The sequence below is a fragment of the Cupressus sempervirens genome, chromosome 1 (genome assembly GCF_028749045.1).
Source record: "Cupressus sempervirens isolate cs-2001-9-10 chromosome 1, ASM2874904v1, whole genome shotgun sequence".
Lineage (NCBI taxonomy): Eukaryota > Viridiplantae > Streptophyta > Pinopsida > Cupressales > Cupressaceae > Cupressus > Cupressus sempervirens.
In genome coordinates this window covers 190,969,777-190,986,674 of record NC_143118.1, presented here as the reverse complement: position 1 = coordinate 190,986,674, position 16,898 = coordinate 190,969,777, and the positions used below count along the sequence as shown (strand labels likewise).

Below are 16,898 nucleotides of genomic sequence, written 5' to 3'. Positions count from 1 at the left end.
TCCAGTTCCTGCCCCACGGAGTTGATAAGTCCCAACCCCCTTCCTCTCTTGCAAAGGGTAGGTCCTTAGTGGTGGTGCAACATGTTCATGTGGTCCCTTGGTGTAGACTTCCCCTTTCCACCCCCTCTTCTCTACAAGTTATGCTCCTCATCTCTTCTCTGCTCCCACCTCTCCCCTTGCCTTTGTTTTTCTTCACGTTGCACCCTCGATGGTGCCTACTTATTTAGTGATTCAACTAGTCCTCCTAGAATTAGCTCACCCTCACTTCCCCAACTCGTTTCCTTGTCATCTCTACTTCCTTTAGATTATACCCTCCCTAATCTGATCCTCCCTCCCTCCTTAATTCCTCCTCTTGTTCCTCTTCCAAGCACTATCTCTATGGTCTTCCCCCCTCTTTGTTTCTAGGGCCTCCTCCCCTCACTCTCCACCTCCCCAAGTTTTTTGTAGGACCAATAACTATGCTAAGGTTGGTGTTATCTCCATGTGTGAGGAAATCAATAGGGAGGATTGGAGAATTATTTTCCTAGAGATGTTGATAATGGAAGCCAAGGTGCACTCAAGAAATTATGCTCGTGCAAGAGATTAAAAGGACCATTAAAGCCTCAAAAAAGAAAATCAGTTTCTTTGGTCGTCTTATTCAATGCAACTTTACTTAGGACATCACACTGAAGAGTGTTGGTCATTTCATGTTGAATTGGGTATGACCAAGAGATATTAAGAGCACATATGAGACTTAGTAGATCCCTTCTCACACCACAAACTATTGAAGTCAAGAAGATGGTCATTTTCGACTTAGTTTGGGAGGTCTAGAAGGAATGTAATGGCCAATTGTTTAGGAATAAATATGCCAGGGGTATATTCTTGTGGAGTTAATAGCTAATACCATCAAGAGAATATCAAAAAAGATAACTTAAAAGAATATCAAATTGCAAGAAACTAGGATATCTCAAATTTACTGATTATGTGGACAACACTATAGACTCCATTGAGGCTAGAACTCCCTAATCCCTCCTATTGTTAGCTAACTTAAACTCAATTTTGATGGCTCCTCAACCAAAAATCAAGGGAGGGTAGGAGGGGATGTTTCTATAAGTGACCCTAAAAGGAAACAACTCTTGTTCAAAACCTTGTTGAGGTGGTGGTAGCTTTCTATGGTATATGCATCACTAACAATAAAGGCTTAAACAATATCATCATTAAAGGGGATTCAATTAATGTGATCAACGTGCTAGCTGATAAGGCCAAGCCTAGTTGGCCCATAGATGACATAATAGCAACAAACAGTCAAAATATTGCCTCTTTCCATATTCACATGCCCAAGCATGTGTTTATGGAAGGAAACTAATTGGTTGACCTTTTTGTTTATCTAGTAACTTAGAGTAAGACAATTTTTTATTTTATTTCAATTAACTACAATGATATCAATTATACATCAACAATTAAAAGCACAAGAACACAAGACTTCCATGGAAACCCTTTTGAAAGAAAACCATGACACCAAATTTGCTTTTATAAGTAGTTCTCTTACAAATTTTGTAGGAACCAACCTACTCGAGACACCAATCCTTGCTTATATTTTGTAAGCAGCAATGTACTGGTGACACTAATCCAAAATCACAAACTTAGTAAGAGACACCAACGTCTTCTATGGAGAGGCACCAAACTCTAACAACAAAGTCTTAATTTCTTGAAAATAAAACTCCTTCAAATCTGCCTTAAATCTACCATAAATCACCTTCAAGATCTGCTAAAAATCTTCTTTGGACATCTTCTCCGAATCATTTTGAAGGTCTGCTCTAATTCTCCTATAAATTGCCTTTAACTCTGTCATGAAGTCTCATTTTAATTGCTTCAGTCGGCTGCTCAAAACATTTTTTTGCTCTTCAATTATATTTGTTCTTGAAAGATGCAACTTGTCTTCAACACATACTTGTTATATCTTCTGAAAGAGGTGACATACCAAGGAAGGCAACATTTTATTTATATGCAACCATTCATGAATGCGACCACTTGCAGAATGGATCGGCCTCATTAACTAAAACCATTTCATTTATTTTTAATATTAACCAAACAATTATTTATTTTGGGTGCTAGATATCGGTCGGCCCATTTTAAAAAGAAATTTTAATTAATTTGAACAATTTCTCAAGGCACAATCTCAATGAGGGTTTGGCAGCATTAAGGAAAAATCATCCATCAACAACTATAATCTAAGTTACCATATTCGCCCCTCAATATGCAAATTCGACATTCAATTCGTAGCTAATTCGAAGTCGGTTCCGATTCTTGTCAAATTTGTCATTTGTCTAATGAATCCCCTATGGATTCTCTTTTTCAGACCATAGACAAATTTGGGCTAATGTCAAGCAAATTTTGTAGTTGACAGAAGAGCCTAGGAGGAATTTGGAGCAAATTTGAGTGTGCAGCCAAAAAAGTTTGACTTTTTAATGTTTTTATTATTTTGAAAAGGCATTTTTTTGGTTTAAATAATCTGATTTATTATCCAGCCAACCCAATCCTAAAACACGCCCGCACTTCATATAGTGGTGTATGGTATGAACTTATTTGCTGCAGCATAATTTTACAAATATATAAAACAAATAAAAAATAAAAAATTCTTGCACAAACAAACTCAAAATGAACCCGAACCCAGCCCCAAAAACTTTTGATCGAATTTCCGACACGAACGTTGAACCCACATCCAAACCAGAATCCAAACCGGCAACTTAGACTATAATCAATTAGTGGCCTTTGACCTTTTGTGTGCTTCAACAATATGATCAAATCTTCCTCGCAAACATTTCCTTTGACATCAATGACAATAATTTTAATGAACCCCCCCCTTTCTCATTGCTGGCGACCTCTCTTAATCTATGAATTTGCAATGCTCCCCCTATCTCTCCTTCTAGACCTTTGACATTATCAGAAAAGGAATCCTCAGAACTATAAGCTTACACAACAATGAGGTCCCCTTGAATAGTGTATCTCCTCAATCAAAAGATGAGAGGATATCACCCTCGATTTCTGTCTTAAGTACTCAAAAGTCTTGCTTGATTTTGGCTTTGTGAAGATGTCTTCTATACAATCCTATGTAGTAGCATACTCTAGCTTCACCTATTGGTTTTCCACTTGCTCCCTTAAAAAAGGGTATTTGATTGGAATGTGTTTAGTTCTGGACTGCGCCAAAAGATTCTTCAATATATTGACCATACCTTTGTTCCATAAAATATGGATATTGGATGGTCATGCTCTATCATGATTTCCCTCAAAGTGTGCTTCATACAAAGCATATGACAGCAATAGGCAGTTAAGGCTATATACCCGCCTCTGTTGTGGGTAAATCCAGGAGATTTGCTTCTCATTTTGCATTTTTTTCTGCCCTTCCTTATACTTTTACTTTGAGCCCTCAAAGTATGCTTCATACAAAGCACATGACTGCAATAGGCAGTCATGGCTATATACATGCCTCTGTTGTGGGTAAGTCCATAGAGGTTTGTTTCTCATTTTGTCATATTTTCTGCACTTCCTTATGCTTCTTCTTGATCCTCAAGCCTTTATAGTCTAAACAAGGCATATGAAAAGAAAAACTTTCTACAACAAATAATTGACAAAATCAAGTTTGGGTGGGGCCGTACTTGTTAGTTTTTGAGAGAAGCTCAGAGAACAAGAAGAACACACATAGCAACTAAAAAGGCACAAATATACAACAGGAAAGTGCTTTGTTTAAATAACAGCAAACACAATAAAGGACTGCTCTGATCTTGAGACACCCAGATTAAAATTCTATATGAAACTATTTTTATTGCAGCTTATTTTTAGACAAAATATATCTACAGCTTTAAGTCTACACCTTTGTAGATTTCTTCATGCATGAAACATGGTTTAAAACTGACAGATTAATTCCCTGAGGGCCTAAATAGACTCACTAAACTCCAACAACACATATGATGAGATTACAATAGATTAACTCTCCTAAACAAAACTCTGGAAAAGCTACGCATGTACAACATGCTATATTAGAAATAACGAGCAATAATTGATGTGAATTATGCATGTAGGTTTACATGCTTGTTCCTCAATGCATACAACTGAAACTAACAGACAACTAAGCCACAGAATTATGGATATACTAAGAACGACTAAATAAAGCATCAAAAAAATTCTATGAAATACGCGTGCTGATCCCTGGAGGTGCAACTGAAAGCTAACATCAGTTGTCAAAAATATTCTGCAAAATTAGCCTCTAGTGTTTTACACATCAACTTTTTAAATTTTGTAAAATTACTCTGATTTGATTTATATATTACATAAGAACGTGATGTATCTAGTGGTTCTTAGCATCTATATTTTCACATGTAACCTGATTATCATGTAAGCTCTAATTCATATAGTATCTATGAATGTTACTTGCAAATCTTTATTAGGTGCTTGCATTCTTGCCAGCATATTAGCCTTTTCTATATTATGCTTATACGAAAATTCAGAGAAGAAACCCAAGCTTTTGTCGCATAAAATTCCGTCAATGCTTTGAGTTGAATAAGGATCCCCAGATCGTTCCTTCCCTGTATTTTCCCTCTCATCATCTAGAAAAATCAAATCTCTGGTTTTATGTATATGTGCATTCAACAATCCTGCAATTTCTTGGTGTCATCCATATTCTCTGGTTCTACAAATTTTCTTGCACCGTTCTCCATTTCTTGCCCAGCAGTCTATGAATGCATATCCTTAAGCAGATGCAAGGAAAGATAATTGCGGAATGGTATTTTGCTCATCCCTAAAATTATGCCAGGGTTTTGAGAAAAGGAACAAAGAAGAGCAGAAGTCACAGATTCAAACTTTCTGTAAATAAATTTAGTTTTTGAATATTTATATATGCGAATAGGATATCTGTACAGTATTTTGTGTATATATGTATCAAGGCCACATTATTACGATAACAGATTGATTTAAATCATAGATTTGTCATGGACAACACTTGAATGACTGAATGCACAATTGTTTGTAGATGTAACGTCCCATTTTTCGTGAGTGACATCTTTCAGAAGGTTAGCCTATTCCCTAACTCTTATATGTAATGAAGCTGTTCAGAGGATCCATTTGGTAGAGTTGTTGGCCAATTATTTATAATAAGAGTCCATTTTGGGTAAGCCAAGGATTCTATCTTTAGCAGGGTACCTAGACAGTTTGCTTGAACTATGGAGTTGTGCTTAAATTGATAGAACTTCCAATTTGGAACTTACCATTCGTAGTAGGTCAAATTATGGTGAGAGTTATTGTCGATAGGGGCACCTGAACTTATGGTATGCATAGTGATTGACTCATTTGTCAGTTAGTTTAGTTTGAGGGACTTACTATTTATAATAATTCAATTATGCCCATGTTGCTAGTTTTGGCAGTACACCTAGACTTAGCAAGTCGGTGGATGTTAGAGAGAAACCCTTGCCATGTTTAGCAAGGCAGTTGGATGCACAATAGATACAATGCTTAACTCCCATGTTACTTTATGTGAATCCCCACTTAATGACTTAAAAGTCATTTAAAAGAGTGCATCGCAATGATATAATATAATTTTATGGTTTAAGTCCACTTTATTTAAAATAAAGATATAAATATTTAATAGAGTATACTTTATAGCGTGCACCAAAAGGAGGGGTATAATTGAATTGCAACAAAAGCAAATGGTATCAAGTATCAAAATCTAACAACTTTTTAAGTTATGAGAAATGTATTGTGAAGATACAAAACTATTTCTCTTAAAGAATTGTAAAAAGCCAAGGCAAGAGAAAATCAATTCATTCATGACTTGTGTATTTGTTTGTGTTTGTGTGGAGAAGAAATTGAAACAAGGGTTTCAGATTTTGAGCTTGAAGAATTGTAAATTCTTTCAAGTTTTTTCAGCATAGTGAATTGGTGAAACACCCAATGAATTGTGCAATTAGAATGGCTTCAACCAAGAGTCGTCAATGAGCTTTTGGATGAGATTGGTGTGGCATTACATCATATTTGTGTTGTTCATCAGCAGCAACAGATTATTGATTAACAAATACCCAGCATTAGGAGACATGGCTCATAGTGGCTGTAGTTAGCATTCCAATTCGCAACCATACCTGAATTATACCAGCTGCAGGTTATTTTTCATTTCCATGAGGGTTTCAGGAAGTGCTGTGAGCAATAAAGGGAATTTGTTTGGATTTGGGGTTTCTAATATCTTCAGTTGTGTGCATTGGAAGGGATTGTTATTTGTATGGAGACAATACTATGAATGTTAACACAATAAAACATCCCATGCTTACAAGATTTTTATATTATTTTCTTGATAGTTTGAAGTCTCCATAAATTGCAAATTGACTCATGATAAATAGTTTGGGAATTGAAAGGATGTATGCCAAGTGTTTGTGAAAATGTCCATTGGCTGTAGATGCATATTTTACATGTAGAAATCATATGCATGCATTCAGAAGGACAAAAAGGGTTATGTTTGCATTTTAGTTCTTTGCCTAGATATCTTAGTAATCATTTGTGAGCATTTAAAACCATTCCAAGCAAGCAAAAGCAATCTGCAAATAGAAGACAGCAAGATAGAGCTTGCATGCAAAGCGCTTGACAACATGTCAAACATCTGAAAAGTAAAGCAATTCGGTGGTTGTCATAGTTAGAACCTATTGGGGTTCTTACAATTTTAGAAACAAATGAAAACATTAATGTCTTTTAAGCAAGTTCTTGTCAAAAATCTAAAATGTACCTATTTGTTGGGCTTGAAAACAAGTCTAGAAGTCTATGAACTGAGGGTCATCACTGAAAAGGCATGTTGGCAGAATTAATGTTTTGGTTTAGTGATGGGCATAGTATTTTCATACCCAACATAGGTAGTGTATTCCACAGCGGTCCCAAGCCCACCACCTCAGCGAGCCAATTGATGGCGATGATTTTTTGGGTGGTGCCTTCACTTTCACTGTTTCTTATATTTACATTTATTAAATGGAGCAAGCATTTAACGTTTGCATTTATTGAAACATTTCCAATATATCAGTCATAGGGGCAGTGGAAGCCAAGTCAAGAAGAGTTTGATTCTATCATTCCAACAAGTTTTGGAAGCTTTGAATTTTCTCAACAAACAGAAAAAAAAAAATACGTATAAGATATCATTGTTTCCCAGTGGGAAGCTCTCTGCATAACTAGCCAATGGGCTAATCATACAACATTATATTAGAAGTGTTATAATAATCTATCATTCTTGCAATTAAGTAGTAGCATTAATTATCATCATTCTAAATGTTATTAGAATCTTTTGGAAAGAAGTCTCTTGCAATTAGTTTTTTTTTTGGCTTATAGTCCCTATTTTCTAAGTATTAATTTAAGGGGGCATTAGAAATGGTATCGCTGATGGGCATACCTGCCAATGGGAAACATTTCAGAAGAGCAGGACATGAGGATAATTATAGGGTTGGTATAAAATCAATAATAAAATAGGAACAATCAAGTGATATTGAAGAAATTTGCATACTCAGAGATATATCAAGAGCAGCAAGACACCGAATGGATATAAGCGACAGAAACAGATTGAAGCATATTTCTCAGTGCTATATCAGAGATAGCTATCAATAACATTGATTGCGCATTTCATATTGTTTACGAGAACTGCAAATCAGATATATAGATCACAAATGGATATTTCATATTGCTAGCAGAAGTGCTTGACGAATATTTTACACATAACTCATTGACAAGAATCTTAAATGTTACAATAGTATTATGATTGATTTAGTTGTTAACTCTTACGCAAAGATCCAAGGAAATAGCGCACATCTTAGATTTGATTTAAGTGCTATTATATTATGTAAAATAGAGGTTAAAAATAGCACAGAAATTGGATTGAACATAGGGGTTGGAGAGAAGAATGCTGCAAAGCTGCAAAGAATGCACAAGAGGCTATTTCTGTGCTATTTTTAATCTGTGTCCCTAGCCTCTTGTGCATGCCTGTTCCTTTTTATTGTTTGGTGCTGGATTTGACAGTGAAAGTTTGGGTTTTCAGTTATTGGCAAACTCTTACAGTCATTGCTGTTGTTGTGACTTTTGTTGCTGGGTTTTCATTTTTGTCGACATTTGTTGCGGCTGTTGGATTGAGGTTTTTTGATTGTTCACATGGCAAGGCCTGGGATTTCTTCTGCGTTGGTGAGGAAAGATGGTTCTTCTCCGACCATGCATGCAACGAGATCTGAATCGTTTTATTTAGGGGTGAGCTCCAAGATGAAAAAAGTTAATGGTTGTTTTCTGCGCAACCAATATCGCCCTATTTTGGTTATTCCTCCAGCAGTGGTGATGGAGGGCATTGATTACTAGACTAAGCGTGCTTTGATATGCAAATTTCTTGGAATCCGGATTTCCTTATCAGCTCTTGAGGCATGCATTCATCATTCATGGCAGGTGGAAGGAGATATGGAGATCATGTTGGCTGGGAATAGCTTTCTTTTTTTTTGTATTCTCATGCATGTGTGATTGTGAATGTGTTTTTGAAGGAGGGCCTTATTTCTACAACCCTGTGGGGTTATTTGTCAAACCCTGGCATTTAGGATTTAATTCTATTGAGGATCTCCCTTCAACAGTGCCAGTGTGGGTTCGCTTGCCTCGCCTTCCCCTGGAATTCTAGCGAGAAGACATTCTCCATCAAATTGCTTCTTTGCTAGGAAAGCCAACTTCGATTGCTCATCAATCTCTCAATAAAAAGGTTATTTCTTTTGCTAGAATTTGTGTTAAAATTGATTTGAATAACCCATTACTAAATTCTGTGGAAATTTGTCTTGGGTCTTCTTCTTGGGTGTAGCAATTAGATTATGAATCCCTCCCTTTCCGATGTCAGAGAGGTCATGAGTATGGTCATTTACAGCGTCAATGTCCTTGAAACTTGACTTCCAAAGAAGTGGATGGTTTTGTGGCCAGCAATGGAGGTGGTTTAGCAGATACTATAGGAAAAGGACAAGCTCAGATGGATAATACAGCTAAGGGGATAACTCAACCAAATAATACAGGAAAAGGAAATGCTCAAATGAAAGATAAGGATGGATTTACCCCTACTTGCCCACGAGCTAAGGGGCATGGTCAAAAGAGGCCTTTAAAAGATTGACACTCTGATTCTAGTTGTAATCGTTTTGAGGTGTTGGATAGTATGGTTTTAGAGGAGGGTATTCCTCCTAGTATCTCTTCTAATCCAGTTTGCTCAAATGAGGGAGTTTCACCTCATGACACTTGTGGGGCATCCTAGGTTGTGGTACACCAGAAGAATGAGGTCCCTATAATCTAGTAAGGGTAAGGGGTCTCCTCTCCCTTTCGGTTTGATGCAAAGACCCTTTAAGCAAGTCTCCTTTACTCCTTCTCTAAGGAGTGGGCGCAAAACAAACCAGGAGAAGATTAAACTTACATGATATATATTGATAGAGTCTAGGTCTGTAAAACCATTACATGCTCATTTTCCCCATTCCACTCAATGATGATTATTCTCTCATGGAATGTTAAGGGGTTGAATAACATCCCTAGACAAAAAGCTATTCAAAATCTGGTGGTTGATCATTCTCCTAATGTTTTTTGTATCCAAGAGGCCAAGCTCTCTATAGAGTCTATGGTCCTATATGCCTCTAGTATTTGGCCTCGTGGGCAATGCCAGTGTGTTGGGGCTATGGGAAGTATTGGTGGTTTGGCTATATTTTGGGATCCACAAAAATTGCTCCCCTTGGCTGGGTGTCTTCTCGCTCAACTCTTTCTATGGTGGCTTCTTCTTTGGACTCGGGTGAGGTGATCATGATTACTAATGTGTATGCACCTATTGCTTTTGTGGGAAAGGAGGAACTTTGGAGGCATATTCAGTATGTTAGAAATTTTCACCATTTTCATCCTTGGGTGTTAGCAAGACACTTCAATTCAGTTTTAAGTCTGGAGAAGCAGTGTGATTTCGCTCGATTAGGGCCTTCTTCTACTCTTCTTCGTCAGCACATAGCTCTTTTGCACCTCTCTAATGTTAAGCCTTCTAACGGTCTCTCAATAGAAGGACTAAGGTTGATGCTTTCACTAAACGTCTAGACAGATTTCTTGTTTCTTGTTTCTAGGTTAGTGGTACCCTTACTCTTTCTTCGGAAATTCTACACTGGAAGGGTTCTGATCATTGGCTGGAAGGGTTCTGATCATTGGCCAATTCAATTTTCTGCTACTTGGGTTATTATTCTAAAGCGCCCACCTTTTAAGTTCCATTTGATGTGGCTTCGTGACTCTTCTCTTCATGATCTTGTATTTTGTTGGTGGAGAGATGAAGCTCCTACATATGGTATTGCTATGTTTTCATTCTCAAAAAGGCTTCAATGTGTTAAAAGGTAGCTTAGGATATGTAATAGACAATGTTTTGGGAACCTTCATGAAGAGGCTTGCGCAGGAACATCTCGACGTCATAATCAGGTAAATTAGAGATTGGGGATTTTTTGAGGATCTTGGCAAGGCTAAATCCCTTGCTTCTAGAGTTCTAGAAGAATGGGCACTTCGAGAGGAAAATTTTTAGAAGAAAAAGGTTAAAGTTGATTGGCTCCAAGAAGGAGATAGGAACATTGCTTTTTTCCAAAAAACTGTGCAATCTCGTCGAAATCAAAGCTATATTTCTTCATTGGTTAATTTTGAATGTATTCAATTGTCTTCCTTGTCAGCTTTGTTCTAGAAGGCTACTCGGTACGTTTATACCCTCTTCTCTCAGGACTCTCCTCCTGCTGATAATGAAGGGAATATTATTGTCTTGTATTCCTTCCCTTATTACCCAAAAAATGAATGATTATCTCATGCAACCAATCTCTTTGGCTGAGTTGGAGGAGGTGGACTTTGGCATGCCTAAGGGAAAAGCTCCTGGTTGTGATGGCTATCCAGTTGAATTCTTTTAGGAATTTTGGGACATCATTAATCATGATTTGTTGGAGGTGGTTAAGGAACCATATTCTAGCAAGCAGATGCTCCGGGCATTGAATTCTACTTTCCTGACTATTATTCCAAAAAGAGAGGGGGCTAATAAATTAGAGTTATTTAGACCTATTGCTCTATGTAATGTGGTTTACAAAGTCATTACTAAGTTAATTGTTGAGAGGCTTAAAAAGTGGTTCTCCACTATTATCTCAGAGCAACAAGGTGGTTTTGTTGTGGGAAGACAAATTTTGGATAGGGTGGCTATTGCTACTAAGACTATTCACTCTATGGCTAATTCAAGAGAGAGATCTATGTTTGTCAAGCTGGATATGGCTAAGGCCTACGATAAAGTTAAATGGAGTTTCCTGAGGAATATTCTTCTTACCTTTGGCTTTAGCTCTGACTGGGTGAGCTGGACTATAAGTTGTGCTACTTCTACCTCTTTTTCTATTCTTCTTAATGGTCAACGTTCCAAGCTATTTTATGCCTCTAGAGGTCTCCGCTAGGGTGATCCTTTCTCCCCCTATCTTTTCATCATTATAATTGAGGGCTTGGGCAAATTCATTAAGTGTCAGATGTCCCAAAACTCTATTTAGGGTTGGCAATGGGATAATGGTTTACCTACTCTTTCTCACCTTCAATTTGTTGATGATTCTGCTCTTGCGGGACTTGCTCAGATCAAGGAAGCTAGAGCCTTTCAACATACTTTGCATTTTTATTTGGCAGCATCAAGCCAAAAAGTTAATGAGCACAAATCTTCTATTTATTTTTTAACACTCTTGGATCTATTCAGCAAAGGATTGCTAATATACTCTGTTTTCAGATTGGGTCGCTTCCTTTGACATATCTCGAGATCCCTATTGCTGTTTCTAGGCAGCCACGACTCTTCTAGCAGAATTTGATTAACAAGCTTTAAGAAAAGGTAAATCATCAAACTCATAGATGGCTCTCTATTCCTGCTCAAGTTACCCTTCTTCAATCTATTATTCAAGCTCTTCCTACTTATAGAAGCATGGTTTAGGTTGCTCCTGTTTACTTTCTCAGCGAGTTTGATGCTCTTTTTCAGCAATTCCTTTGGAGTGGTAATTTGCGTAGCTCTAAATGGAGTTTGATTAGCTGGGAGATTGTTTGCAAGCCTAAAAAGGAGGGCGGTCTTAGTCTTCGATCAACTATCTTGAGTAGTCAAGCGTTGGTTACTAAGCTTTATTGGTGATGGTGCTCTGGACAGCATGAACTTTGGGCCTGTATTATTACTTATAAATATTTTAGAGGTATTGATCCTTGCTTTATTTCTACACTTCCTCTTGAAGGTCATGGCTCTATGGTGCAACATACTCTCAAGATTGGTGCTCATTTAGTTAAGAGGGGTCTTTTCTAGATATGTACGAGAGGCTTTGAGGCTTTGTTTGGTCCAATGCTTGGGATGGATTCCCCTCCATCTTATCTATGTACCCTCATCTTCAAACTCTCTATGATTCTTTTCTTGTTGCTGTATCAGATAAAGTGGCTCATTATAAGTCTCCTCATCAATTGGGACCTGTTGTCAGTTATATATGGAAGCACTCTTCAGATTGGCCTCCTAGAGGCATAGAGGCAGATTGTTAGGAGCTTTCTCAGATTTTGGCCTCTAGGGTGTGTTGCTCTCTGCTAGGACCAAATGTTTTGGCTTGGGGAGGTACCTTGTCTGGTAAATATTCTGTCTCTGCTGGGTATCAGGAGACAACTAAACAACTATTAGGGGATGCTGAGGTCCCTTGGTAGAGCCAAGTTTGGAATTAAAAAAATTTGGTCAAAGTGCAAATTTTTCATGTGGCTAGTGGTGGCTCACAACTGTTGTCTTACGTGGGATAATCTTTGTAAACATGGATTTCAAGGGCCTTCATCTTTTGTTTTGTGTGGTAATGGAGAGGAGTTTTTCTCCCATCTATTCTTCCATTGCTCCTTTTCTACTCAGTTATGGCACCTTTGGTGGAGTGCTTACGGTTTCTCTTGTTGGCATGCTTCCTACTTCCCTGAGTTCTAGGCCCGCTTGGGGAGTGCTCCCTCCAAGGCTTCTCCTCTCCATGCTACTTGGATTGCTGGCCCATTGTTCATTCTTTGGCATATCTAGCTAGAGAGGAATCGACAAATCTTTCAAGATGTCTGAATTGGTGTTATGCATCTTTGGTGGAAGATCTCACATTCTCTTCAAAAAACTATTCAAGCAAAGTGTGAGCTAGACGGGGATATGGATCCAGCCGATCTTGCTATATGTAATCGCCTCAATTTTCATCTTTGGGATGGGGCTGCAACTCAATGGTATCAAAGAGTGCCCAAACAGCCTCGGCAATAGGAGAAACAACGGGTGAACTAGGAGGGACATTGGACGACTCCTCATGGAGTTCTTAAAAGTAACATTGATGGTTCTTCTCGAGGGAATCCAAGACCTGCTAATATTGGGGGAGTGGCTTGTTGCAACTCTGGTGGAGTTAAATTCTTTTTCTCATTGCATAAGGGTTTCCGTACTAACAATCTCATGGAAACTCTTGTCATTTTATATGTTGTGGAACAATGTTGTTTGAGGGGATGGTGCAAGATTATCTGTGACTCTGACTCCCAAGTGGTGGTGAACTTGCTTAATTTGCAAGAGCTTGAGGATGTTAGTTGGCAATTGGCTACTGTTGTTAATTAGACTCTTCTCTTTTGTACCTTTCTTAAGTTCATTAGATTTACTTACATTCCTCGCGAATGGAATAGAGTTGCTGATTGTTTGGCCAAATGGGCTTGTGTTCATGCACCGGTTTGGTTTATTATGGATGGAAGCACCTACCCCTTGATCTGTTATGAGAATTTGATGGACTTGTTGATCAAGACTGAATTCCTTGTTGAGCTCTCCTTGTTGTAATCATGTCTGTCTTAATAAAATTTTACCCCTCTTTTCCCGAACACGAAAATTGGATTATAAACAAATTAAAAACTCGTGAAGCTCAATTTGGAAGAGAATTTCCATAATTTCAGTACTCCCATCTTCATAACACCATCTCCTTTCTGTTTTACATCTAGAGGATCCATTCTTAAGGCATTTACCACAAACGAAAGCAAGTCCATGGGCTCACAAAAGGGAGTTTCAACAATGTCTACAGAGATTTATTAAAATGTTGATGTATCAAACTGCATGAAAATAAAAAGCAATTACACAAATATCCAAAAAAACTTTGTAAATAGTAATAATGTTTCTAACAAAAACGAGTCAAGACCAATATTGGAGAGTCAAAAAAAAACATAAAATAAACAATGGAAAATAGAAGCATTAAAGAATCAAACTATATTTCCAAAGCATCCCATGAATAAGTAACTTTCTTTAAATATAGATCATGGTATAGGTCCTAGGATACCAAATGCAAAACATATAAGCTAGTCAAGGTTGAAACAGATGAATTCAAATCAGATCAGTTCTATTTATAATAAATAAATGTACTAAACAGCACTTGAAGATTAAACCCTATCTCACAGACAATCATTACAAATATGGTCACAACTACGGTCTTAAGAGTCCTACCAGCTCTCAAAATAGAAAGGTTAAAAAAAGGTTCAAATCAGGACATAGCCATATCAAAATTCAGAGTCAAAAGAGATTTTGCTGTGCAAGGAACACTTATTAATAGAAACCCCGATAGGCCACTAAACCTCCTTGTTTCTCTAGCCCAAAATGGTCACCATAAAATGACCAACCCTTTTCAACAAAACTACCAAAAAATTAAAATAAATATAACCAGCCTGTAAAGTTTTACAGTAGACGTAGGACTTCGTCACGTTACAGAGGATCCTGCAAATACGGTACTAAGTAAATAGATAATTATGTTTGTTAAGTCTTTTCAATCGCCCTTTTCATGAGTTGGTTTGCAATCAATGCCTGTGAAAGGAAATAGAAAAAGTAGAAAATCAAATGTAAAAGCTTAAAGCTCACATATCTTGCGCACATTGTATTACGTAAATGGAGAATGTTTTTCAAATTAAATCTTCTAAAACGCCCTATTCATGAATAAATATTGCTGTTCCGCACGCGATACATAAGTTAGGACTTAAAATATACAGCATTATGGAACTGGCAATTATTTTTTGCAGTTGGTTTGCAAGCAATGCCTGCGCAGGAAAATAGAAAAGGAAAAAATAAAATGCAAAAATTTCAAGCTCACCAAGATTGCCTAAGGGCTTGGCCTTGTAAAGCCTCCTGTGTCCATAACATGCAGGTGTGGCATATTGAAATGTCTCGGCCTTTAAATGTTTTCATTACGATGCTGTAACTGCAAAATAGAGATGTCCAGAGATCACTTGCACATTTCATTCAAAGAATTGAAACCGCGACGTCCTACTAAGCTTTTACATGCAAAACAAATATCAAAAAAATGTTATAGATAAAACTCGTAAATAACCTCAATAATATCCGAGATTCCAACACACGCCAAGGTTAAAAATTACAAAATCAGTCAAAAAAATCATAAAATACACAGGAAAACATTAAAATTAAAGAATCAAAATATATTTCCAAGGCATTCCATGAATAAGCAACTTTCATTAAATATAAATTATGGTGAAGAACAACAAATGCAAAACATATAACCTAGTCAAGAATGAAAAAGGTCAATTCAAATAAGAAAAGGTACTAAATAGCACCTGAAGATTTAAACCCCGCTTCATTGACAGTCATAATAAAGAGCGTACTGCTAAACTTTTACATACAAAACAATTATCCTTGTAAAATAGTAGATTAAGCTAGAAAATAACTTCAACAAAAGCTGAGGAGTAGAAAAGTATCTAGACAGAGAATCGACCACACAACCGACCTAAAAGAAGTCTGCAAATATTAACCAAATTAGAAATCAAGATTATCTCTGAGCTGGTTTCCGGCGATGAAGCGCGAGTTTTTAAAATATCTTCTAAGGCGGCGCAAAAAGCATTAGGCATATGATTTTAAGCCACGTATTAAAAAGTGGAGGCGCCATGCGCTTAGCATATGTACGGCCTTCCGTCCCTCATTAGAGATTTTAACAGACATTTGCAACTAGAAAATAAAAATTTTGTCGCACCTTTTACGTGGAACGGTGACGATGTAGTCCCGATATCCGGAACGAATCTGGGACTCGCATGTGGCAGAATTAGGAAAAAAAAATTAAAACACAAATAAGTGAAAGCCTGCTACTTTTAGTAAGATTGTTGGGCAAAGTGCACGTTGTTATTAATACTTTAATAAAATAAAATTTTGGTGTTCATGCCCTTATATCATCAGACTCGTCTTTAATACTGTCAGGCTTGCACGAGATGAGGTTCAATGGTTTAGCCATCCTCTTGTGTATATCATAATTAAAATTGGAAAAATTAATGTTTCAAATATTTATTTATTTGTTGGTAATTGTTTTTTCAGTAGATTGTGTTGAAATTTTTACTGATGATTAATCATGAAGTGTGACTTGAAATGTTGATGGTAAAAATTTCAACACAATCTAATCCAGAAGCAATTACAACAATTTTAATAGATTGCAGATCATTTCTCTAATTTATTTATTTTTTAAATAATACTTTTATATCTCAAAAATCATAGTATTGGTCTCAATTAATTGATTTCATTTCATGATTTTAATTGACTTTAATTTATCATTTGATTGCATAAAAATAATTTGTTAACCAATTTATATTATTTTATGTAAAAATTATGTGTTATATTATGTCAAAATCAGGGTTCTGTTATTTTGGATCGTTCATTTTTTTAAAAAGGTTGTTCACATAAATTATATAATTTTTACATTAAAAGTTGTAGCAATCATTATTTTTATTAAAACTTTAAAATAAAATATAATTGTTAGTATTCAATATGGTCACATTTTTAAACTTTCAGTTTCAAAGGTTGAACCTCTTTGAACCACTTCGAACAGTAGTTCTAAGTGGTTCAAAGTAGTTTGAAGTGGTTCAATTGTTCATTTCACAGGTTCAAT

At 36.7% G+C, this 16,898-nt stretch overlaps 1 long non-coding RNA gene across 1 annotated transcript; it reads right to left on the bottom strand.

Annotated features, from left to right (window-relative positions):
- Window positions 1-14,342: 14,342 nt before the first annotated feature.
- LOC149576758 (uncharacterized) lies at window positions 14,343-15,931 on the bottom strand. The gene is made up of 3 exons (XR_016362552.1): window positions 15,753-15,931; window positions 15,105-15,212; window positions 14,343-14,821 (listed from the first exon to the last, which is right to left on the bottom strand). It is a non-coding gene; the product is annotated as an uncharacterized LOC149576758 (long non-coding RNA).
- Window positions 15,932-16,898: the final 967 nt, after the last annotated feature.